A 25126-nucleotide genomic window follows, 5' to 3' on the forward strand; every position below is an offset into this window, starting at 1 on the left:
GCACTGGGGCCTGGCCATGCCGGGGGCTGCAGGGGGGCAGCGCTGGGTGGTTTGGGTTGGGGCCTGGCCATGCCGGGGGCTGCAGGGGGGCAGCGCTGGGCGGTTTGGGCTGGGGCCTGGCCATGCCGGGGGCTGCAGGGGGGCAGCGCTGGGCGGTTTGGGTTGGGGCCTGGCCATGCCGGGGGCTGGAGGGGGGCAGTGCTGGGTGGTTTGGGTTGGGGCCTGGCCATGCAGGGGGGCAGCGCTGGGCGGTTTGGGCTGGGGCCTGGCCATGCCGGGGGCTGGAGGGGGGCAGCGCTGGGTGGTTTGGGTTGGGGCCTGGCCATGCAGGGGGGCAGCACTGGGTGGTTTGGGCTGGGGCCTGGCCATGCCGGGGGCTGCAGGGGGGCAGCGCTGGGTGGTTTGGGCTGGGGCCTGGCCATGCCGGGGGCTGGAGGGGGGCAGCGCTGGGCGGTTTGGGCTGGGGCCTGGCCATGCCGGGGGCTGCAGGGGAGCAGCGCTGGGCGGTTTGGGTTGGGGCCTGGCCATGCCGGGGGCTGGAGGGGGGCAGCGCTGGGTGGTTTGGGCTGGGGCCTGGCCATGCCGGGGGCTAGAGGGGGGCAGTGCTGGGTGGTTTGGGTTGGGGCCTGGCCATGCCGGGGGCTGGAGGGGGGAAGCGCTGGGCGGTTTGGGCTGGGGCCTGGCCATGCCGGGGGCTGCAGGGGGGCAGCGCTGGGTGGTTTGGGTTGGGGCCTGGCCATGCCGGGGGCTGCAGGGGGGCAGCGCTGGGTGGTTTGGGCTGGGGCCTGGCCATGCCGGGGGCTGGAGGGGGGCAGCGCTGGGTGGTTTGGGTTGGGGCCTGGCCATGCCGGGGGCTGGAGGGGGGCAGCGCTGGGTGGTTTGGGTTGGGGCCTGGCCATGCCGGGGGCTGCAGGGGGGCAGCGCTGGGTGGTTTGGGCTGGGGCCTGGCCATGCCGGGGGCTGGAGGGGGGCAGCGCTGGGTGGTTTGGGTTGGGGCCTGGCCATGCCGGGGGCTGGAGGGGGGCAGCGCTGGGTGGTTTGGGCTGGGGCCTGGCCATGCCGGGGGCTGGAGGGGGGCAGCGCTGGGCGGTTTGGGCTGGGGCCTGGCCATGCCGGGGGCTGGAGGGGGGCAGCGCTGGGTGGTTTGGGCTGGGGCCTGGCCATGCCGGGGGCTAGAGGGGGGCAGTGCTGGGTGGTTTGGGTTGGGGCCTGGCCATGCCGGGGGCTGGAGGGGGGAAGCGCTGGGCGGTTTGGGCTGGGGCCTGGCCATGCCGGGGGCTGCAGGGGGGCAGCGCTGGGTGGTTTGGGTTGGGGCCTGGCCATGCCGGGGGCTGCAGGGGGGCAGCGCTGGGCGGTTTGGGCTGGGGCCTGGCCATGCCGGGGGCTGGAGGGGGGAAGCGCTGGGCGGTTTGGGCTGGGGCCTGGCCATGCCGGGGGCTGCAGGGGGGCAGCGCTGGGCGGTTTGGGCTGGGGCCTGGCCATGCCGGGGGCTGCAGGGGGGCAGCGCTGGGCGGTTTGGGCTGGGGCCTGGCCATGCCGGGGGCTGGAGGGGGGCAGCGCTGGGCGGTTTGGGCTGGGGCCTGGCCATGCCGGGGGCTGGAGGGGGGCAGCGCTGGGCGGTTTGGGCTGGGGCCTGGCCATGCCGGGGGCTGGAGGGGGGCAGCGCTGGGTGGTTTGGGCTGGGGCCTGGCCATGCCGGGGGCTGCAGGGGGGCAGCGCTGGGTGGTTTGGGCTGGGGCCTGGCCATGCCGGGGGCTGCAGGGGGGCAGCGCTGGGCGGTTTGGGCTGGGGCCTGGCCATGCCGGGGGCTAGAGGGGGGAAGCGCTGGGTGGTTTGGGTTGGGGCCTGGCCATGCCGGGGGCTGGAGGGGGGCAGCGCTGGGTGGTTTGGGCTGGGGCCTGGCCATGCCGGGGGCTGGAGGGGGGCAGCGCTGGGCGGTTTGGGCTGGGGCCTGGCCATGCCGGGGGCTGCAGGGGGGCAGCGCTGGGTGGTTTGGGTTGGGGCCTGGCCATGCCGGGGGCTGCAGGGGGGCAGCGCTGGGTGGTTTGGGTTGGGGCCTGGCCATGCCGGGGGCTGGAGGGGGGCAGCGCTGGGCGGTTTGGGCTGGGGCCTGGCCATGCCGGGGGCTGCAGGGGGGCAGCGCTGGGTGGTTTGGGTTGGGGCCTGGCCATGCCGGGGGCTGGAGGGGGGCAGCGCTGGGCGGTTTGGGCTGGGGCCTGGCCATGCCGGGGGCTGCAGGGGGGCAGCGCTGGGTGGTTTGGGTTGGGGCCTGGCCATGCCGGGGGCTGGAGGGGGGCAGCGCTGGGTGGTTTGGGTTGGGGCCTGGCCATGCCGGGGGCTGGAGGGGGGCAGCGCTGGGTGGTTTGGGCTGGGGCCTGGCCATGCCGGGGGCTGCAGGGGGGCAGCGCTGGGCGGTTTGGGCTGGGGCCTGGCCATGCCGGGGGCTGCAGGGGGGCAGTGCTGGGCGGTTTGGGTTGGGGCCTGGCCATGCCGGGGGCTGGAGGGGGGCAGTGCTGGGTGGTTTGGGCTGGGGCCTGGCCATGCCGGGGGCTGCAGGGGGGCAGCGCTGGGTGGTTTGGGCTGGGGCCTGGCCATGCCGGGGGCTGGAGGGGGGCAGCGCTGGGTGGTTTGGGTTGGGGCCTGGCCATGCCGGGGGCTGCAGGGGGGCAGCGCTGGGTGGTTTGGGTTGGGGCCTGGCCATGCCGGGGGCTGCAGGGGGGCAGTGCTGGGTGGTTTGGGTTGGGGCCTGGCCATGCCGGGGGCTGCAGGGGAGCAGCGCTGGGCGGTTTGGGTTGGGGCCTGGCTATGCCGGGGGCTGGAGGGGGGCAGCGCTGGGCGGTTTGGGCTGGGGCCTGGCCATGCCGGGGGCTGCAGGGGGGCAGCGCTGGGCGGTTTGGGTTGGGGCCTGGCCATGCCGGGGGCTGGAGGGGGGCAGCGCTGGGTGGTTTGGGCTGGGGCCTGGCCATGCCGGGAGCTGCAGGGGGGCAGCGCTGGGTGGTTTGGGCTGGGGCCTGGCCATGCCGGGGGCTGCAGGGGGGCAGCGCTGGGTGGTTTGGGTTGGGGCCTGGCCATGCCGGGGGCTGCAGGGGGGCAGCGCTGGGCGGTTTGGGTTGGGGCCTGGCCATGCCGGGGGCTGCAGGGGGGCAGCGCTGGGTGGTTTGGGCTGGGGCCTGGCCATGCCGGGGGCTGCAGGGGGGCAGCGCTGGGCGGTTTGGGTTGGAGCCTGGCCATGCCGGGGGCTAGAGGGGGGCAGCGCTGGGCGGTTTGGGTTGGGGCCTGGCCATGCTGGGGGCTGCAGGGGGGCAGCGCTGGATGGTTTGGGCTGGGGCCTGGCCATGCCGGGGGCTAGAGGGGGGCAGCGCTGGGTGGTTTGGGCTGGGGCCTGGCCATGCCGGGGGCTGCAGGGGGGCAGTGCTGGGTGGTTTGGGTTGGGGCCTGGCCATGCCGGGGGCTGCAGGGGGGCAGCGCTGGGTGGTTTGGGCTGGGGCCTGGCCATGCCGGGGGCTGGAGGGGGGCAGTGCTGGGTGGTTTGGGCTGGGGCCTGGCCATGCCGGGGGCTGCAGGGGGGCAGCGCTGGGTGGTTTGGGTTGGGGCCTGGCCATGCCGGGGGCTAGAGCGGGGCAGCGCTGGGCGGTTTGGGTTGGGGCCTGGCCATGCCGGGGGCTGCAGGGGGGCAGCGCTGGGTGGTTTGGGCTGGGGCCTGGCCATGCCGGGGCCTGCAGGGGGGCAGCGCTGGGTGGCTTGGGCTGGGGCCTGGCCATGCCGGGGGCTGCAGGGGGGCAGCGCTGGGCGGTTTGGGTTGGGGCCTGGCCATGCCGGGGGCTAGAGGGGGGCAGCGCTGGGCGGTTTGGGCTGGGGCCTGGCCATGTCGGGTGCTGCAGGGGGGCAGCGCTGGGCGGTTTGGGTTGGGGCCTGGCCATGCCGGGGGCTGGAGGGGGGCAGCGCTGGGCGGTTTGGGCTGGGGCCTGGCCATGCCGGGGGCTGGAGGGGGGCAGCGCTGGGTGGTTTGGGTTGGGGCCTGGCCATGCCGGGGGCTGGAGGGGGGCAGCGCTGGGTGGTTTGGGCTGGGGCCTGGCCATGCAGGGGGGCAGCGCTGGACGGTTCGGGCTGGGGCCTGGCCATGCCGGGGGCTGCAGGGGGGCAGCGCTGGGTGGTTTGGGCTGGGGCCTGGCCATGCCGGGGGCTGGAGGGGGGCAGCGCTGGGTGGTTTGGGTTGGAGCCTGGCCATGCCGGGGGCTGCAGGGGGGCAGCACTGGGTGGTTTGGACTGGGGCCTGGCCATGCCGGGGGCTGGAGGGGGGCAGCACTGGGCGGTTTGGGTTGGAGCCTGGCCATGCCGGGGGCTGCAGGGGGGCAGCACTGGGTGGTTTGGGTTGGGGCCTGGCCATGCCGGGGGCTGCAGGGGGGCAGCGCTGGGCGGTTTGGGTTGGGGCCTGGCCATGCCGGGGGCTGGAGGGGGGCAGTGCTGGGTGGTTTGGGTTGGGGCCTGGCCATGCCGGGGGCTGCAGGGGGGCAGCGCTGGGTGGTTTGGGCTGGGGCCTGGCCATGCCGGGGGCTGGAGGGGGGCAGCGCTGGGTGGTTTGGGCTGGGGCCTGGCCATGCCGGGGGCTGGAGGGGGGCAGCGCTGGGTGGTTTGGGCTGGGGCCTGGCCATGCCGGGGGCTGCAGGGGGGCAGCGCTGGGTGGTTTGGGTTGGGGCCTGGCCATGCCGGGGGCTGCAGGGGGGCAGCGCTGGGCGGTTTGGGCTGGGGCCTGGCCATGCCGGGGGCTGCAGGGGGGCAGCGCTGGGTGGTTTGGGTTGGGGCCTGGCCATGCAGGGGGGCAGCGCTGGGTGGTTTGGGCTGGGGCCTGGCCATGCCGGGGGCTGGAGGGGGGCAGCGCTGGGTGGTTTGGGTTGGGGCCTGGCCATGCAGGGGGGCAGCGCTGGGCGGTTTGGGCTGGGGCCTGGCCATGCCGGGGGCTGGAGGGGGGCAGCGCTGGGTGGTTTGGGTTGGGGCCTGGCCATGCAGGGGGGCAGCGCTGGGTGGTTTGGGTTGGGGCCTGGCCATGCCGGGGGCTGCAGGGGGGCAGCGCTGGGTGGTTTGGGCTGGGGCCTGGCCATGCCGGGGGCTGGAGGGGGGCAGCGCTGGGTGGTTTGGGTTGGGGCCTGGCCATGCCGGGGGCTGAAGGGGGGCAGCGCTGGGCCGTTTGGGCTGGGGCCTGGCCATGCCGGGGGCTGAAGGGGGGCAGCGCTGGGTGGTTTGGGTTGGGGCCTGGCCATGCCGGGGGCTGGAGGGGGGCAGCGCTGGGTGGTTTGAGCTGGGGCCTGGCCATGCCGGGGGCTGGAGGGGGGCAGCGCTTGGTGGTTTGGGCTGGGGCCTGGCCAAGCCGGGGGCTGCAGGGGGGCAGCGCTGGTTGGTTTGGGTTGGGGCCTGGCCAAGCCGGGGGCTGCAGGGGGGCAGCACTGGGCGGTTTGGGCTGGGGCCTGGCCATGCCGGGGGCTAGAGCGGGGCAGCGCTGGGCGGTTTGGGCTGGGGCCTGGCCATGCCGGGGGCTGCAGGGGGGCAGCGCTGGGTGGTTTGGGTTGGGGCCTGGCCATGCCGGGGGCTGGAGGGGGGCAGTGCTGGGTGGTTTGGGCTGGGGCCTGGCCATGCCGGGGGCTGGAGGGGGGCAGTGCTGGGTGGTTTGGGCTGGGGCCTGGCCATGCCGGGGGCTGGAGGTGGGCAGTGCTGGGTGGTTTGGGCTGGGGCCTGGCCATGCCGGGGGCTGCAGGGGGGCAGCGCTGGGTGGCTTGGGCTGGGGCCTGGCCATGCCGGGGGCTGGAGTGGGGCAGCGCTGGGTGGTGTGGGTTGGGGCCTGGCCATGCCGGGGGCTGGAGGGGGGCAGCGCTGGGTGGTGCGGCCTGGGGCCTGGCCATGGTTAATAAAAGGGCTTTGCTGACTGGCAGTCCCAGCCACACTGTCCCCAAGACCTGCTATCTGTCTAGGGGACTGTAAACTGAGGAAGCCGGTTTGGTTACCTCTGCCCAGGTGTTGTGAGAGGTACCAACTGTGGGCAACACTCAAATAGACTCTCTCCTTGCTATACACAGATTATGTAATTCTTTGGATTTGCAAACAGGTGGAGAGAGGGGGAGAGCAATAGAAGGGAGGGTTAATGCCTAAACAAAACATGTAACCACAAAATGGCAAGGCCTCCTGTCCTGCAAATAACCATTTAAATAAATCCTTTTATCCAACTGAATCCCATTCACAGATGCTGCCTTCAGCTCAAGACAGACTGTGGTACTGGGGTCGACATTTTATGTGATACATAGGCCTCAGATCAAAAGCCTGGTCATTTTTGTACAGTACAAACCTGTAGTCAACGGCCTGAACTGCTGCTTATATGAAATCAGTACAACTCTCTACAAGGAGTTGTAAATCTCACCTCAGTATCATTTTTATTTACTGTAGAAGAAATAGTAATGGGGGATTTGACTACTGGCGATCAATAGTTGGATTTGTAGTAACCAGGAGAAAGTCATAGTGAATTGCTTGCCAGGCGCAAACATTGCGGATGTCCCAACTTGAAGCCTTCTTTAGCCGCCTCCGTCTAAAGGAATTTTTCCATCACACCTATGAACAACAGTCTGATTCTCTCAACCTCCCCCTACCAACAACAAAAGAATAAGAACTCTCTGTGGACTCCCCTGAGGGTCGTAGTGAAAGCCTGGATTTCTACATACAATGCTTCCGCAACCGTGCTCAGGCTGATGTTATATGCAAACAATACCAAATGAGACACAATCTCAACTATGCTGAATGGTGTGCTGTCCACAGTCTCAAAAATAACCCAGACATTATAATCAAACCAGCTGAGAAACGGTTGCTGTTGTCATTATGAAAAAGTCAGACTATGAACAGGAGGCAGCCAGACAACTCTCCAACGCCACATTTTACAGACCTCTCTCCGGTGATCCCAATTTGGAATTCAAAAGGAAATTACAACTACTACTTAAGGAACTCTTTGCTGCTTCCCGGGACCTTATTCAATCAGACACACCATCTGAGCCCCAGCCTGGATTATTCTATTTACTTTCCAAAATCCACAACCTGGAAACCCTGGACACCCTATCATTTCAGGCATTGGCACCCTTACCACCGGACTATCCAGTTACGTTGACTCCCTTCTCAAACACTATGCCACCAACGCTCCCAGCTATCTGCAAGACACCACCGACTTCCTGAGGAAATTACAAAACATCGGAAAAGTTCCTGACAACGCCATCCTTGCCACCGTGGATGTAGAGGATCTCTACACTAATATTCCACACAAAGACAGATTACAAGCAATCAGAAATACCATCCCTGATGTCAACACAGCCAATCTGGTGTCTGACCTCTGCAATTTTGTTCTCACCCACAATTATTACCGATTTGGGGACAACTTATACCTTCAGATTAGTGGAACTGCTATGGGCACCCGCATGGCCCCACAATATGCTAACATATTTATGACTGACCTGGAAAAACGATTCCTCAGCTCTCGTCCCCTATTACCCCTCCTCTACTTACGATACATTGATGACATCTTTATGATTTGGGCCCATGGTATAGATACTCTAGAAGAATTCCACAGAGACTTTAACAATCTGCACCCTGCCATCAACTTATGCGTCAACTACTCCACACAAGAGATACATTTCCTGGACACGACAGTACAAATAAGGATGGCCGGATCGGTACCACACTGTACCAGAAACCCACTGATTGCTATACTTGCCTACACCCTTCTAGCTTCCATCCTGCACACATAACTAGATCTATTATTTACAGTCAAGCCCTTAGGTACAATCGCATTTCCTCTGATCCAACTGACAGAGACCAAAAACTACAAGAGCTTTACCAAATATTCATAAATTTGAATTACCCACCAGGAGAAATTAAAAAAACAAATCGACAGGGCTGAACGAATACCCAGAGACCAGCTACTCCAAGATAGGCCCAAAAAAGCCAAGAACAGAACACCACTGGTCATTACCTACAGCCCCCAACTCAGACCACTGCAATGAATTATTAAAGACCTACAACCTATCCTTAATCAGGATGCCACACTCCAGAAGGCCCTGGGTGACATGCCTGTTCTCTCCTACAGACAATCTCCCAACCTCATGAGGATCCTCACTAGCAGCCACAGTCTATTCCCCAGGAATACCAGTCCTGGAACCCTTCCCTGGAACAAAGCCCACTGCCAGCTTTGTCCACATATCTTCTCTGGAAATACCATCACTGGACCTAACCAGGTTACTCACAGAATCATGGGCACTTTCTCATGCTCCCCTGCAAACATCATATATGCCATCATGTGCCAACAATGCCCAGATGCTTTGTATATTGGACGGACTTCTAACTCCCTTAGACAAAGGGTCAATGGGCACAAAACAGACATCAAAACACTCCAGATCCACAAACCAGTTAGTCAACATTTTAATGGAATGGGGCATTCTGTCAATGACCTAAAGGTATGAGTGTTACTGAAAAGGAATTATCGCACCATTTTGGAAAGAGAAACAGCCGAGCTGACTTTTATATTCAAATTCGGCACATTAACATATGGTTTAAATCGTGATGGGAACTTTCTGAGTCACTATAGGGGCTTGTCTGCATACTTGACTCAATCTAATTCTTGACTTTCCCCCCCACCTCTCCACTCTCTGATTTGCTCACCTTGATTATCTTTTTCTGATTTGTCCTCCTTGCTTACTGTTTTTGGTTCTCTGTGCCTTAAATATTGAGCTTGTTCTGGTCTGGCTATGGTCTGAAAAAGTGGGTCTGTCCCATGAAAGCTCACCTAATAAACCATTTTGTTTTAAAGTGCTTTAAAGTGCTACTTGACTGCTTTTTATTTTGACAGTGTATAGACTAGCATGGCTTCCTCTTTGTTACTATCCTTAATCAGGATGCCACACTCCAGAAGGCCGTAGGCGACAGGTCTGTTCTTTCCCACAGACCACTTCCCAACCTTATGAGGATTCTAACCAACAGCCACAGTCTATATGACAGGAATACCAGTCCTGGGACTTTTCCTTGCAACAAAGCCCGCTGCCAGCTTTATCCACATATCTATTCTGGAAATACCATCACTGGACCTGACCAGGTTACTCACAAAATCACAGGCACATTCTCATGCTCCTCAACTAACATCATATATGCCATCATGCGCCAACAATGCCCAGATGCTTTGTATATTGGACAGACTTCTAACTCTCTCAGACAAAGAGTTAATGGGCACAAAACAGACAGCAAAATATTCCTGATCTACAAACCAGTTAGTCTACATTTTAATGGAGTGGGCCATTCTGTTAATGACTTAAGAGTCTGCGTTTTATTGAAAAAGAATTTCCAGTCTGCTTTACAAAGAGAAGCTGCTGAACTCTCTTTGATATTCAAATTCGACACATTAACACATGGTTTGAACTGGGATGCAAATTTTCTGGAACACTGTAGGGCTCTTTGGCATACTTGGCTTAATCTAATTCTTGACTTCCCCCCCGCCCCCGCCCCTCCGCTCTCTGATTTGCTCACCTTGATCATTTTTTTTCTTCTGATTTGTCAACTTTGATTACTGTTTTGGTTCTCTTTGCCTTAAATATTGAGTCTGTTCTGGTATGGCTATGGTCTGAAGAAGTGGGTCTGTCCCACGAAAGCTCACCACCTAATAAATTATGTTGTTAATCTTTAAAGTGCTACTTGACTGCTTTTTTGTTTTGATACTATACAGACTAATACGGCTCCTTCTGTTACTATATAGCCTTATGTGCAATTCAAGGGAGGATCCAGATGTTGTATTTCAGGTGAGGGCTAATGACCTAGGGAAGGAGAGGGTCTAATTGCCAAATCCAGGCTGCTAGGAAAGAGATTACAGTCCAGGACTCCTTGATGGCATTCTTTGAAGTGCTTCCAGTTCCACACAGGGCTATTAGGCAGAGCTGCAGGGTGGAGACTCAATACATGGATGAAATGATGGTGTTCAAAGGAGGGATTTGGAGCTAAGACATTTTTTGGTAAAGAAGCAGCTGATAGAGGAAGGATGGGCTCCACCTAAATCAAAATTAATCCAGATTGCTGACATGTAACATTACAAATGCTGGAGAGTTTTTACACTAGGAGCTGGAAAGCCAGGAGCTACGGAGGAGCACACAGCTTGGGCAGGTCCATCCCTCAGGAGAGGATTTATTGTAAGGGATACGCTATATCCTGATGAAGAGTGGATAGATATTTAAGTACAGGTAGAAACTGAAGAGAAAAAGGCAAATGAAGTCACAGAAATTTGGTGGAGTGATCATAATCAATGGGGCATGTTAATACCAGGTTACAAAATATATTGGACTAACACAGTAGGTCGCACAAGTGACAGAGTGGCAATATGACTATGTCTACACAAGGCGAAAACTTCGAAATAGCCATGCTAATGGCCAAATTGGAGAATACCAATGAGATGCTGAAATGAATATTCAGCACCTCATTAGCATGCTGCTGGCTGCAGCACTTCGAAAGTGCTACGTTCTGCTTGCATGCGGCTCATCTATACAGGGGTCCTTTTCAAAGGGACCCTGCAAATGTTAAATTCCCCTTATTCCTTTCAGCTGATAGGAATAAGGGGATTCTGACATTTACAGGGTCCTTTTGAAAAGGACCCCCATGTAGACGAGCCACACGCAAATGAAACACAGCACTTTCGAAGTGCCACGGCTGGCAGCTTGCTAATGAGGTGCTGAATATTGATTTCAATGCCTCATTAGTATTCTCCAATTTGGCTATTAGCATGGCCAATTTGAAGTTTTTCCCTAGTGTGGACATAACCAATATGTGGAAGAAAGCATAGAGTCAAATTCGTTAAAATTTTTACATGAATAAAACGGTACCATAGACTCTCCAACTGAAAATCCACACTGGAAGAATACAGACTTCAGTAGTAGAAATATACAACTGACCACCTGAGCAGGATGGGGGCAGTGATTGTGAAATGCTCGGGGAGATCAGGGAGGTTATAGAAATAGAAAATTCAATAAAAATGAGGAGTTTCAACTACTGACTGAGAACGCATTATCTTTGAATGGGATGCAGACCAAACATTTCTAGACACTATGAATGATTGTATCTTGGACCAGCTACTCCCAGAAGGAGAGAGGCCATTCCTGATTTAGTTAAAAGTGGAGCACGGATGTAGCGGAATGATCTATAATAGTGACTATAATACAATTAAACATCATTGTGGGAGGAGGGAATACTTCATAAACCCATCATAGTAGCATTTAACCTCAAAAAAACAACTGTACAAATAGTAAGAAAGCTAATTAAAGAGAAAAAATGAACAACCACAAGAGTAAAATGCCTGAAAGCTGCATGGAAACTCAGTAGAAATAACATAGAAGGCTCAAAATATATATACACTCCAAATAACAAGTGTAAAAGGGGCAGTTAGAGACAAAAAGTCATTCTTCTAAAAGCTGGAAGTCCATCCTAGGCTGTGTCCAGTTTGTTAAGAACTGTCAGCAAAAGATATGCAAGTTGAGCAACGCATTTGCATATCTTTAGCTCACAGTTCTGCCAGGAGAGGCTTTTCCAACTTTCGGCCCACCCACAAAGGGCCAAGTGCCAGGAAAAGAAACCCTGTCAAAACAACCCTTCTTCCTTGTGGAACAAAGTGCATAGGGATGTCAACACTCGAGAGCACCTTGCCCAGGACTGTCCTCAGTGGAGAACAGTAATCCATTGGGAGTAGCACAATTTGCGAGGTCCTACTGAAGTGCAGATGAGGAGAGGCAGAGAAGAGAAGAGCCTCAAAACTTGCACCACGCCCCTCCAACAGCGACCAACACCTGCCCTTCTGTGATAATGGGCTGCTCAGCCACCAACAGACTCACACATGGAGGGTGACATGAAGACGTCCTTCTTGTTATTCAGTGACCGCCACAAAAATAATTAAATATGCAGTGGGCCAGAAAGAGTAAATGACAGTGACACTATAACATACTGGTTAAGACACTCAACCTGAGAGATAGACAATAGTTATGTTCAGATCCCCTTGTTTCAGTGTGTAGAGGGCAAAACTGAGCTGGGGGCTCCCACATCCTGGCTTCATCCCTTAGTCACTAGGAAAAGATGATAGGGGATGCCACAACTTTGTTTTGTTCAGAGATTCATGTTCATCCCCCACCATGCTTTCAAGAAATGGCAAAGGTGCCACACTCCAGATGCAGATTCCAAGCAGATTGTCATCTAAGTCACAGTAAGGGGAAAGTCTTGGGGGACAGCCTCTCATTAGCATCTTCTCTTGGCTAGCTCAGGTGACCCCTTGCCTAGTGTTGTGGCTTCTGTGGATCCCACGCTTGGAAGCCTCTCTCCCTCTATGAATAATATAGTGATCCCAGGTGCCTAACCCAGGATTTATGAACTCTGCTGGAAGGCTTAAGTGCCTGGAACTTAGCTGCTAAATTCCTAAATCCCTTCATAGACCTGGACCTAAGGGTCTCCTGACGATTTAAACTGTCAAACATCAACTCCTCTGGGAGTGGGTGAAGCTTGGGGAAGACAATAGTCAAATTAATAGTTTGCTATAGGTGATGGGTGAAAATATATGATCTTATCTTAACAGAAGAGCATACAAATAAGGTCAACCACTAATGCCAAGAGCTTGCCTCGGCCCAGGGGCTTCCACTCTTTGAACACAGTAACAGAAAGACCACGTGTCCATGGTCTTCAGTGGGGCATTGTTCAGCTTGGGCAATGTGAAAGCATCTGCTCACGTACAAGTAGGAAACACCAGATAGTCTGTTTGAAATATCTTAGTAGTGGTCTGTATAGACCCAGAGGTTCTCTGTATTGAAGCTTGATATGTAGCTCTGCCTGGCAGGTGACCTCTAAAAGGACTGAGTGAGAATGACCACAGTGATAGTCAAAAATGTATGGAACCAGTCCTTACAGAGGTGTTCTATGCTGTCCCATCGAAAGTCTTCTGTTTGGTTATGTAGAGTTCTCCAGGTGGAGAGTTCTCTGCAGAGCTAGCAAGAGGAACTCTTTAAGGCTATACGTACACAAGAGGGGTTTTCAGATATTGTTGGAAAAACCCACAGAACATCTACAAGCAAAATGTGCTTTGTCAACAGTATGTCAACAAAACCTGGCACATCCCCCAGGTGCATTATACCTCTCCCCATTCAGGTATAATGCCTTTGTGAAGAGTTTCTTGTTGAAAAAAAAAGCCATGTAGACGTTCCATGGTCCCTTTTGTCAACAGGCAGGGCTTCCAGTTTGCTGAGCTTCCAATCAGCAGTTCTGTTGAGAGGAGGCCAGGCAGTCTCACCGCTCTCAGGCAACAGAGCAGACTGCTTTTCCGATCCACTTTTGTGTATGGATGTGATCTGTTAACAGCAGTTTTGCCAGATGATCTCTTCCAACAGTAACATCCGTCAACAGATGCTCCTCGTGTAGACGTAGCCTAACAGAAAAGTTGATCTCTCAAGATCATAGGGATATGAAATAAGCCTCTAACAGAGGAGGCTTCAAATGTGGCTGAAGTGTTTCACCTTGTAATTGAGATAGAAAATTCAGAAGAGAAATGGGAGGGAAAGGTGACTCCGTTGCTAGATACTCATGTCCCAAGTACACAAAATATTTTGTTTCACTTGCGGTGCTATCAGAATGTGAGCCTCCTTCCATTAAATTTATTCATCACTCTGGGGATCAGACTCTGGAGAAACATACACATACATCTGCAGTCTGGGAAGAAGGTTTCTGTTAGGCAAGCAGATCTTCACCCCATTCAGAGCCACACTGAGAGCTCTTGGTGTCCTCAGTGTGCTCAACATGGGAAAGAGCCTTTAGAACCTGGCTTGTGGAGAATATCTTCCATAAAGATAAAGGAGAATAAAAAGGTTGCCAAGGGGTCAAGATGAACCAGCTCAATGACCCTAGATATTTCTCCTGAATCTAGACTTTGCAAAATAAAATAATAATAATAATAAATAATAATAATAATTAATAATTAATAATAGTTTTCAGCGCTTATGGTTGCAAAAATAACCTAAAAAGCATCAAACAAATGCAGAGATTTCCCCTAATCCACAGGCATGCTGAAATAGCAGCCCTAAGGATGGAGCCTACCCCCTCATCTCAACAGATCATTATCTGTAAAGCATAATAGCATCAACACTGATTATCAAATGGCAGAGGGATGATCAGCTATAACAACTGACATAACCTGGTACTGACCTCGTATTTTGGTGCCAGGACTGTGTCTTTTCTGGCTGTGAACACACCCTGAAACAGCACCACCGCATCTATTCTTCCAAACTGTCAGGAAGATCCAGGTAACCAAGAAGGGAGCAGCAGGAGCATACAGGACAGCAAAGCCCCATGAAGGGATAGCTAGGCCAGGGAAGCTCCAGAGAGCACACAATTGTAGGTGGATCTCACCACAGGGGATCTCAGACCCAGGGACATTGCAAAGTATGCAGTTTGAACATCTGTAGTCTACTGTGAGCCTTCTCAAGAGGGTGGAGCACAGTTCATGGGTGGAGCCTGGATGAGTACTACTGTGTTCTTCCCCACAACTAAGGCAGTGAATTCTCATGAAAATGTCCAAGAAGTTGAAAATTTAAACTCCATTTGAGCGGCTTTTGCCAAAGTGCCTGATGCTGAAGGTGTATACAAAGAAGGCCAAACTTGATGCACAGGGTATGAAGAGTCCTTTTAGTCCTTGCTATAAGGTCCACCTTGTATGGCAGTGAGGCTGACCCTCAAAACTTCGCATCTTAATTGCACACGTTCTGTGTTGTGTCCTAAACCCTCCCTTGGAGGTACCTTTTATTGCACCAGAACCCCAAGGGACCCCACTCTTCCTTAAGGGTAGTCCCTGGAGCCCAACCAGTCAAACTGAGCAAGACTCCTGAGACTGTCACCCTCTTCAGGGATCAGTGCACCTCAGCAAGCATTTGCAGTGATGTCACACAGCCTTTTCAAAGCAGGATCAGGCTTATTAGTCAACAGGAACACAGAATTGGAAAGACCTGAGGTTACCACAAGACCTGTGCTATTCCCCCAGATTTGGAACAGTCTCTAGGGGGAGCCCCTTCGATGTGCCAGACCCCCACCCTCAAGGGTGAGCCACACAACTCCACTGAGCATGGACCTCGGAGTCTGCAGCACCCCAACCTCACACAGTCAGCGCCATTCAGTAAGTCAGACTCACTCTTATGGAGATCTGGTCACTCTTCAAGAATCAGCACCTAGAGAACTGTAGGTTAAGCACAGCCCATTCTGGTTAGACCAGCCAAGCTTCCTTACTCTTACTGTTCAAGCTCTCTCTGTCTTCCTCTGTCCAACCTCTTTGGTCAGACACCAGGTGAGATCCCTGTGTCCTTCCAGCAGCCAACTCTTATCTCCTGTCTGTCATGTTCCCACTCTTGTGTTCTCCAGCTGGGAATGTTGCTCACTTTCATTCCTCTGGGACACTGGTTGCTAGGTGTCAATGTCTGGTGCCTGGATCTGCCATTGTCTTCTCAGATGCTTCATTAATATGGGACATAGTTAAGTGACACCCTCCCCTGTGTCTTTTAGCCTGCTCTGAAAGCAAACTGTCCTTTTCCACCCACTGGGTAATAATGAAGCGTATAGTGGGACCTGAGGCAGAAGTAAGAGTCATAAAATATTATAAACTACTCCCCCTTCATCACATCATGAAGAATCAAAGGTTAGGACACAGTCCAGGCTCAATAAAGCAGAATTCCCTTGAGTCAAGCTCCTGTGGCAACCACCTTGGTTTCCTTTCTTTGGGTCAGTACCTTTATCTGTCAATTCAAGGAAGAGTTTCCTGTTTTTACCTCAGACACCTCTTCATTCATTGTTCTCTCCCAGCGAAGTCCTGACCATTTTCAACTGGCAGAACTTCCCAACATTAGGTGTTCAGTGGCTCAAGTTCCTGTTGTCCTTCAAGATGATCTGTTGAGAGGGGCTGGTTGTTACAACCCATTCATATGGCTACAGACAGTTACATGACCATAAACTGCTCACAGAATCATAGAATCCTAGGGCTGGAAGGGACCTTAGGAGCTCATCTACTCCAGCCCACTACCTAAATCAGGATCAACCCTAACTAAATCATCCCAGCCAGGATGATTTGTAAAGCTGTGACTTAAAAAATGTGTAGGAACAAAGATTCTGCTTCCTCTCTAGAAAAAAACATTCAACTGCTTTACCCCTCTTCTGTTGAAATAGTTTTTTTTTTCCTAATATCCAACCTACACCTCTCCCTCTGTAGCTTCAGACCATTGCTCCTTTTTCTGCCATCTGACACTACTGAGAACTGGATACAATACTACAGATGTGGCTTCACCAATGCTGAATAGAGGGGAATAATAGTAGTAGTAGGCATCCTTCAGTCTGCATAGACTATGGATCGCGCCCTTTAAAGTTTCAATTGAGGACTTCACTTACAGCGTCTATTGTGACTATGAAGACCCACACGAGAGTGACAGTCCTTGCTGTATCTCTTGCAGATGTGGTGGGTGTCTGGCAAGTCCTTATTGTGCTTTCTGTGTGCTCGCTTCTCCTCTGCTAGCTGTCTGATCTTCATCTCGCCCTTCTGAAGGCCCTTGTGTAACCCCTGCCTCCATCTGCTGTGGTCATCTGCTAGTTCTTCCCAGTTGTCCAGCTCGATGTCTACCTCTCTGAGGTCTCTCTTGCAGACATCTTTGTAGTGCAGCTGGGGGTGTCCGGGAGGTCTTTTGCCAGAGGCTAGCTCACCATACAGGATGTCTTTTGGAATCCTTCCATCGTTCATCCTGTGGACGTGGCCAAGCCAGCGGAGTCGACGCTGCCTGAGGAGGGTGTGCACGGTTGGGATTCCAGCTTGCTCGAAGATGGCGGTGTTGGTCACTCTGTCCTTCCATGATATTCCAAGGATGTGCCTGAGGCAGCGCAAGTGGAAGACGTTCAGCCTCTTTTCCTGGCGGGCATCCAGGGTCCAAGTCTCGCTGCCATAAAGGAGGGTGCTGAGGATGCAGGCTCTGTAGACTTGCATTTTGGTGTGAGTGTACAGCTTGTTGTTATTCCACACTCTCTTGCTGCATGTGGACAGAGTTGTGGCCGCTTTTCCGATCCTCCTATTTAGCTCAGTGTCCAACGACAGGGTGTCAGTGATGGTGGACCCGAGGTAAACGAACTCGTGGACGACCTCGAACGTATAGTTGTCAGTGCTGATTGATGGGGATTCAGCAACATCCTGACTGAATACGTTTGTCTTCTTTAGGCTGATGGAAAGCCCAAAGTCCTTGCATGCTTTGGAGAACTGATCCAATAGTTTTTGAAGCTGGTCTTCTGTGTGAGACACTACAGCAGCATCGTCTGCGAACAGCATGTCTCTGATGAGGACTTCTTGCACCTTAGACTTAGCTTTCAGCCTTGCAAGGTTAAACAGTTTCCCATCAGATCTTGTGTGCAGCAAGATGCCCTCTGTTGAAGATCCAAAGGCATGTTTCAGGAGGAGTGCGAAGAAGATCCCGAACAATGTCGGAGCAAGCACGCATCCTTGTTTGACGCCGCTCCTGATTCTGAAAGCATCCGATAATGCGCCGTCATATTGGACGGTTCCTCTCATGTCTTCGTGGAACGACTGGATCATCTTGAGTAACCGTGGAGGACAGCCTATCTTGTGGAGCAGTTTGAACAGACCATCCCTGCTGACCAAGTCAAAGGCCTTGGTCAGGCTGATGAAGGCTATGTAGAGTGGCTTTCTCTGCTCCCTGCACTTCTCCTGCAGCTGCCTTAGAGAGAAGACCATGTCAACGGTAGACCTCTCTGAGCGGAATCCGCACTGCGATTCGGGGTACATCCTCTCAGAAATCTTCTGCAGTCTGCCAAGGATGACACGAGCGAACAGTTTACCAGTGACGCTTAGGAGGGAGATTCCACGGTAGTTGTTCCAGTCGCTTCTGTCTCCTTTGTTCTTATACAACGTTACAATGTTAGCGTCGTGCATATCCTGTGGAACATCACCCTCTTTCCAGCACAGGCACAGTAGCTCATGTAGGGGTTCCAGGAGTGTGTCCGTGGCACATTTGATTACCTCTGGTGGTATACCATCCTGACCAGGGGCCTCTCCTGCTGCAATGCTGTCGATGGCTCTCTTCAGTTCATCCACAGTCGGTTCTTGATCCAGTTTGTCCATTACTGGTAGGAGCTCGATGGCATCGAGGGCTGCGTCAACCACAATGTTCTTGCGTGAGTACAGCTCGGAGTAGTGCTCAACCCAGCGCTCCATCTGTTTGGCTTTGTCAGCAGTGACTTCACCAGATTTGGATTTCAGAGGTGCCATCTTGTACTGGGTGGGTCCTAATGCCTTCTTCATACCCTCGTACATTCCTCTGAGATTACCAAAGTCGGCACAGGTCTGAATGCTGCTGCATAGCTGGAGCCAGTGGTTGTTGGTACAGCGTCTGGCTGTCTGCTGTACTGTTCTTCTGGCCTCTCTAAGTGCTTGCTGGGTGCTCTGGCTTGGTGAGCGTTTGTACCCCAGGAGTGCAGCGCGCTTCTTTTCAATGACTGGAATCATCTGATCGGAGTTAGCGTCGAACCAGTTGTTCGTGTTTCTAGCTCCTCTTCCAAACACTGACAAGGCCATGTTGTAAACTGTATCCCTCAGATGTTGCCATTTGGATGTCGCATCAGCACCCCCAGGGCCGCTGTGCAGATTTTCCTGGAGGGTCTCTCTGAACTTTTCAGCTTTCTCCAAGTTTGCCGTCTTTCTGGCGTTAATGCGGGGCCTTCCAGCAGGTTTAGAGCGGTGCAGCTTCTTGGGTCTCAGATTGAGCTTGGAGCAAACTAGCGAGTGATCTGTATCACAGTCAGCACTATGATAGCTGCGTGTCAGAAGGACTTTTTGTGGTTATTACGCCTAGCGATGACCACATCTGGTTGATGCCAGTGCTTCGAGCGTGGGTGTCTCCACGACACTCTGTGCTGTGGCTTCATTTGGAAGAACGTGTTTGTGATGCACAGATTGTGGTACGTGCACAGTTCAAGGAGACGCTGTCCATTGTCATTCATTTTTCCCACACCGAAGTGTCCTAAGCTGGAAAGCCATGAGGCCCAATCAGCTCCAACTCTTGCATTGAAGTCACCCAAGATGTACAGTTGTTCACGAGCAGGTATTTGCGCTACAGCAGCACTAAGCATGTCATAGAACTTGTCTTTTACTTCTGGTGTGGCATACAGGGTTGGAACATAAGCGCTGGTCAGGTGGACAGGACCGGCGCAAGTTTGAAGCGTGATCCGAAGAAGTCTTTCTGATCCGCCCATGACTAAATCAACCATTTGTAGAAGGGTGTTTCTGACAGCAAAGCCAACACCATGCTCTCTGGGTTCTTCTTGAGCTTTACCCTGCCAGAAAAAGGTGTAGTCCTTCTCCTTTAGAGATCCCAAATCTGCGAGTCGCGTCTCTTGCAGTGCAGCGATATCAACTCTGAGCCTCTTCAGTTCCTCGTTGATGACAGCGGTCTTGCGGGTGTCACTGATGGCCTGAAGATCTTCAGTCAAGCCGGTCAGCATGGTCCGCACATTCCAGCAAGGAAGCTTAAATTGTCAGTGTTTCTCATTTCTTGCTGATTTTCTTATTGGTTTGCCTGGTGCCCAAATTTCAGTCACTTGTCAGATTCAGGAACCTTAAGCCTCACGCACCCAGCGAGGCAGGTGAACTGTGGCAGGACAGTACCCTATTGGCTGGGGGCTGCCCAGCTTGAGGCAGGCAGTGACTGTCCAGTGAGATGCGAGGATCTCTCCCACTGTCGAAGGCAATGCCTGGCGCTCGTTCTCTATGCCAATCGAGCAAGAGCTTATAATCGGTATCTGTTGCCTCCTGTGTTGATGCAACGCTGTTCAGTGATGCCAGAGTACCTATCCAGGCACGAGCCTGGGCACTTATTATGGAGACTCTGGGCTGCCCAGACACCAGTGTCCCCCTCTCGGCTTTACTGATATAGTCCAAAGGAGAGGATAACCTCCACGTCTGGTACCAGCTCAGCTGCAGGAGTTGCCAGGACAGTGCCAGAAGTTGACACCGAACCGCTTTCAGACTCCACTCCGGATTTTCTGTCAGGGTTTACTCCCTTAGCCTCTCTCCTTCCCAGGATAACCCACAAGGCAGTGGGGTGTGGCGAATGTAGTTAAGGATCCAACTACTTCATGCCTCCCTGTTACCACGAGTCACCATAGCTCCCTGCAGAGCAATGACCTCATATCCCCAGGACCCTCCTCCCCACCTTTCACCGCCCCTCCCCCCAGCTACCATCACCATAGGCCCCTCCCCAACCCACTACCCCCATCTGCTCCCATGTCCGCCCTCCTCACTGCACTGGCCCCTTTCCCCTCAGCTGCTCTGAGCGCCCCCAGGTCCACCTTTCCCCATCGCTCTTCAGGCTCTTCTCTTCAGAGACTCCTTTTCCTGATAGTGCTGCCTTGCAGGGCACAGGTGGAATACCATACCTGAAAAGGACAACAAACATGGGGCTCCTCCCTCGGCGAACTCCCAGAGGCAAACTCCCTTCCCTGTTAGCTGCTGCCCCCTGTTCACTGCTCACCTTGTTCTCTGAGAGCTCCCTTCTTATAGGGAGAGCTCCCAGCTGGTCAGGCCTGGCTCAAAGCCTTGCCTCCAGTCTAATCAGCCCTTGAAGGCTCACCTGGCAGGGAACTCCCCCAATTCACACCTTGCAAACTGCTCTTCTCTGCACAGCACAAGCTCAGGTACCTAGGCAGCTGATCGAGCTGCAGACAGACAGACTTTCAACCACCAGCTCACCACACAGCCCCCCAAATCCCACACTCACCCAAGCTCCTCTAGGACACTTTGCCCAGAGGCAAACTCCCTTCCCTGTTAGCTGCTGCCCCCTGTTCACTGCTCACCCCTTGTTCACTGGGAGCTCCCTTCTTATAGGGAGAGCTCCCAGCTGATCAGGCATGGCTCAAAGTCTTGCCTCCAGTCTAATCAGCCCTTGAAGGCTCACCTGGCAGGGAACTCTCCCAATTCACACCTTGCAAACTAACAGGGAAGGGAGTTTGCCTCTGGGCAAAGTGTCCTAGAGGAGCTTGGGTGAGTGTGGGATTTGGGGGGCTGTGTGGTGAGCTGGTGGGTGAATGTCTGTCTGTCTGCAGCTTGATCAGCTGCCTAGGTACCTGAGCTTGTGCTGTGCAGAGAAGAGCAGTTTGCAAGGTGAGGGGAATAATAACGTCTCTAGATCTGCTGGAAATGCTTCTCCTAATGCACTCCAATATGCTGTTAGCCTTCTTGGCTACAAGGGCACACTGTTGACTCATGTTCAGCCTCTCATCCACAGTAATCCCCAGGTCTTTTTCTGTTGCACTGCTACTTAGCCAATCAGTCCCCAGCCTGTAACAAAGTTTGGGATTATTCCATCCCAAGTGCAGGACTCTGTACTTGTCCTTGCTGAACTTCATCAGATTTCTTTTGGCCCAATCCTCCAACTTATTTAGGTCACTCTGGACCCTATCCCTTCCCTCCAACATATCTACTCTCCCTCTAGATTAGTGTCAGCCATAAATTTGCTGAGGGTGCAATCCATCACCCCATCCAGGTCATTAATGAAGATGTTGAACAATACCAGCCATAGAACTGATCCTTTGGGCACTCCACTTGAAACTGACCACCAACCAGACATTGTGCCACTTACCACTAGTCATTGGGCCCAACTATCAAGCCAGCTTTCTATCCACCTACCAGTCCATGTGTCCAATCCATACTTCCTTAACTTATGGGTAAGAATGTTATGGGAGACTGCATCAGAAGCTTTGCTACAATCAAGGTCTATCACATCCATTGACTTTCCCACGTCCACAGAGCCAGTTACCCCATCATAGAAGCTAATCACATTAGTCAGGCAGGACTTGCCTTTGGTGAACCCATGTTGGCTGCTCTTGATCACTTCCGCCTCCTCCAAGTGCTTCAAAATGGAATCCTTGAGGATCCCCTCCATGATTTTTTCCAGGGACTGAGGTAAGGCTGACCAGCCTATAGTTCCCTGGATTGTACTTCTTTCCTTTTTTAAAGATGGGCACTATATTTGCCTTTTTCCAAACATCTGGGACTTCTCCCAGCCTCCATGAGTTCTCAAAGATGATAGCCAAAGTCTCAGCAATGCCATTTGCCAGTTCCCTCAGTCTCCTTGGAGGCATTAAATCTGGACCCATGGATTTGTGTGCGTCTAGCTTTTCTAAATATCTCTTAACCTGTTCTTTACCCACTGAGGGCTGCCCACCTACCTCCCATGCAGCAATGCCTAGTGCCATAATCTGGGAGCTGACCTTGTTCATGAAGACTGGGGCAAAAAAAAACATTGAGTACTTTAGCTTTTCCCACATTGTCTGTCACCAGGTTGCCTCCCTCATCCAGTAACGGCCCCACACCTTCCCTAATAACTCTCTTATTATTAACATGACTGTAGAAACATTTCTTGTTACCCTTCACATTCCTTGCTACCCTTCACATTCCTTGCTAGCTGCAGTTCCAATTGTTCTTTTGCTTTTCTGATTAATCCCTGGCATTCTCCAGCCATACATTTATACTCCTCAGTCATCTGTCCAAGTTTCCACTTCTTATACACATCCCTTTTGAGTTTAAGCTCTCCAAGGATTTCCCTGGTAAGCCAAGTTGGTTGCCTACCATATTTGCTTTTCTTACTGTACATCAGGATGGTTTGGTCCTGTGCCTTCAATAAGACTTCTTTAAAATACTGCCAGTTCTGCTGAACTCCTTTCCCCTTCATATTAGTTTCTCAGGGGATCCTGCCCATCAGTTCTCTCAGGGAGCCAAAATCTGCTTTTCCGAAATCAGGGGTCTGTATTTTACTGCTCACCTTTCTCCTTTTTGTCAGGTTCTTGAAATCTACCATCTCATAATTGCTGCAGCCCAGGTTGCCACCCACTTCTAGTTCTCCTCTGTTTGTGAGCAGCAGGTCTAGCTGCACACGGCCCCTGGTCAGTTCCTTCAGCACTTGCACCAGGAAGTTATCTCCAACATTCTCCAAAAACTTCCTAGATTGTCTGTGTGCTGCTGTATTGGTCTCCCAACAAATGTCTGTGTGATTTAAGTCTCCCATGAGAACCAGGGTTTGTGACTTGGAAGCTTCTCTTAAGTGTCTAAAGAAATCTTCATCTACCTGATCTGGCGGTCTATAGCAGACACCAACTACACATCATCTCTGCTGCTTCCGCCTCTAAGCTTAACCTAAAGACCCTCAACGGGCTTTCCACCCTCCTTATACTGGAGCGCTGAGCAATCATACTGCTCCCTTACATACATCGCAAGTCCTCCTCCTTTTCTCCCCTGTCTGTCCTTCCCAAACAGTTTATAACCTTCCACGACCGTGTTCCAGTTATGCAAATCGTCCCACCAAGTCTCCATTATTCCAATCACCTCATACTTCTTTGACTGCGCACTGGCATCTAATTCTTCCTGTTTGTTTCCCAGGCTGCATTTGTATAGAAACACCTTAGGTAATTAGCTGATTAGTCTACTTTCTCCTTCTGATCAGGGGTCCTCCTCTGCTGTTCCTTCTTCCGTCTCCACCTACCTCAGGCTTTGTGTCACCATCCTCCAAAGAACCGAGATAAAACCCTTCCTCACTACGTTTACAAGCCTGCCCATAAACATGCTCTTTCCTTTCTTTGTTAGGTGGATCCCATCTCTTCCTAGCAATCCCTGTTCCTGAAATAGAATCCCATGATCAAAGAAATTCCACAAGAGCATTTTAATTCTTCTCCACCCCCCTGGGTAGCAACACCAAATGAGGTAAGAATGAGCATGACCAGGGACTGGATTTTCTGTGATGGTATAAAAAGAGGGCCTGAAAAAAAATGCAGTGGTCATAGCCCTCTTTTGGCATTCAAGAACAGAAAATAATCTCATAAGGGAGGGAGACTGTATCCTTTGTAAGAGGAACACTTGGAAGAGGGACCTCCTTGCAATGCTGGCTGAACAGTGCCAGGCAAACACCTGTTCTCACTTTCAGTAACATTGTAAATAAGAAGTGCCAAGCATTATCTTCCATAAATGTGCACAAACTTGATAGCAGTTGTCTGAAGAGGGAGTAAGACTGAAAGGACTTATTTGCTCTCAAGTTTTACATTTTTTTTGTTTTTGAGTACAGTTATATAACAAAAAAAATCTGTATTTGTAAGTTACATTTTCATAATAAAGACAATACACAAATATACTTATATGAGGTGAACTGAAAAATACTTTTTTCCCCACTTTACAGTGAAAATATTGCAGTGAAAAATAATATAAAGCAGTCATTGTATACTTTGTATTCCATGTTGTAATTTAAGTAAATATATTTGAAAATATAAAAACTTTAAAAATATTTAATACATTTCAATTAGTATGCTATCTTTAAGTGTGATTAAAACTGAAATTAATCCCCATTAATTTTTAAATTGTGATTAATTTTTTAAATTAATTGTTTGAGTTAACTGTGATTGACAGCCATAGTTTAATACGATTGCCAAAGATATAGCGAAGCAAAACACAAGTTTCACAGCATAAACTGGTATCCAAGAGGAAATTCTTTGGAAGCAACTCCAGAATATAGCTCAAGATCAACACCCTGTCAATCACACCATGAAGAACCTGGAGTGCCCAGATAACCCGATGTTGGCTAGACACCAGGAAAATTTGGTATGGTGAGCATTGTAGGTTTAGTGTGTGCATTCTGTTTTGGTGATTAGTAATAAATAGAGGTTAAGAATGTTACCACATAAGACTCTCTCAATGGTGAGAGACCTGACAAGCCTTTAGGGAATGCATGTTATACCCCAAGCCCACAGAGGGGTAGAGCCATGAGACTACAAGGCAGTAGAGCCTGGATCCTACTGAGGGATAAAATTAGGTGCCTTATGCCCTGAGCCCAAGACCGCGAAGGGTTAGGTGCCTAAATGAACAGTGTGATGCCGTAAGCCCACGTAGGTAAAATTGTGCTACAAGGAAGAGGGAGAAAACTTGTTCTTCTCAACCTCTGAGGGAAGGACAAGAAGCAAATTGCAACAAGGGAGATTTAGGCTGGACATTTGGAAAATTTCCTTATCTGTCAGAGTGGTT

At 52.9% G+C, this 25126-nt stretch overlaps 1 protein-coding gene across 6 annotated transcripts in view; it reads right to left on the minus strand.

Annotated features, from left to right (window-relative positions):
- The window catches only part of SHANK3 (SH3 and multiple ankyrin repeat domains 3), an 857838-nt gene that overhangs the window by 369972 nt on the left and 462740 nt on the right, over positions 1–25126 (minus strand). The window lies entirely within an intron of this gene.

Source organism: Carettochelys insculpta, chromosome 1 (assembly GCF_033958435.1).
Source record: "Carettochelys insculpta isolate YL-2023 chromosome 1, ASM3395843v1, whole genome shotgun sequence".
Taxonomy (NCBI): Eukaryota; Metazoa; Chordata; order Testudines; family Carettochelyidae; genus Carettochelys; species Carettochelys insculpta.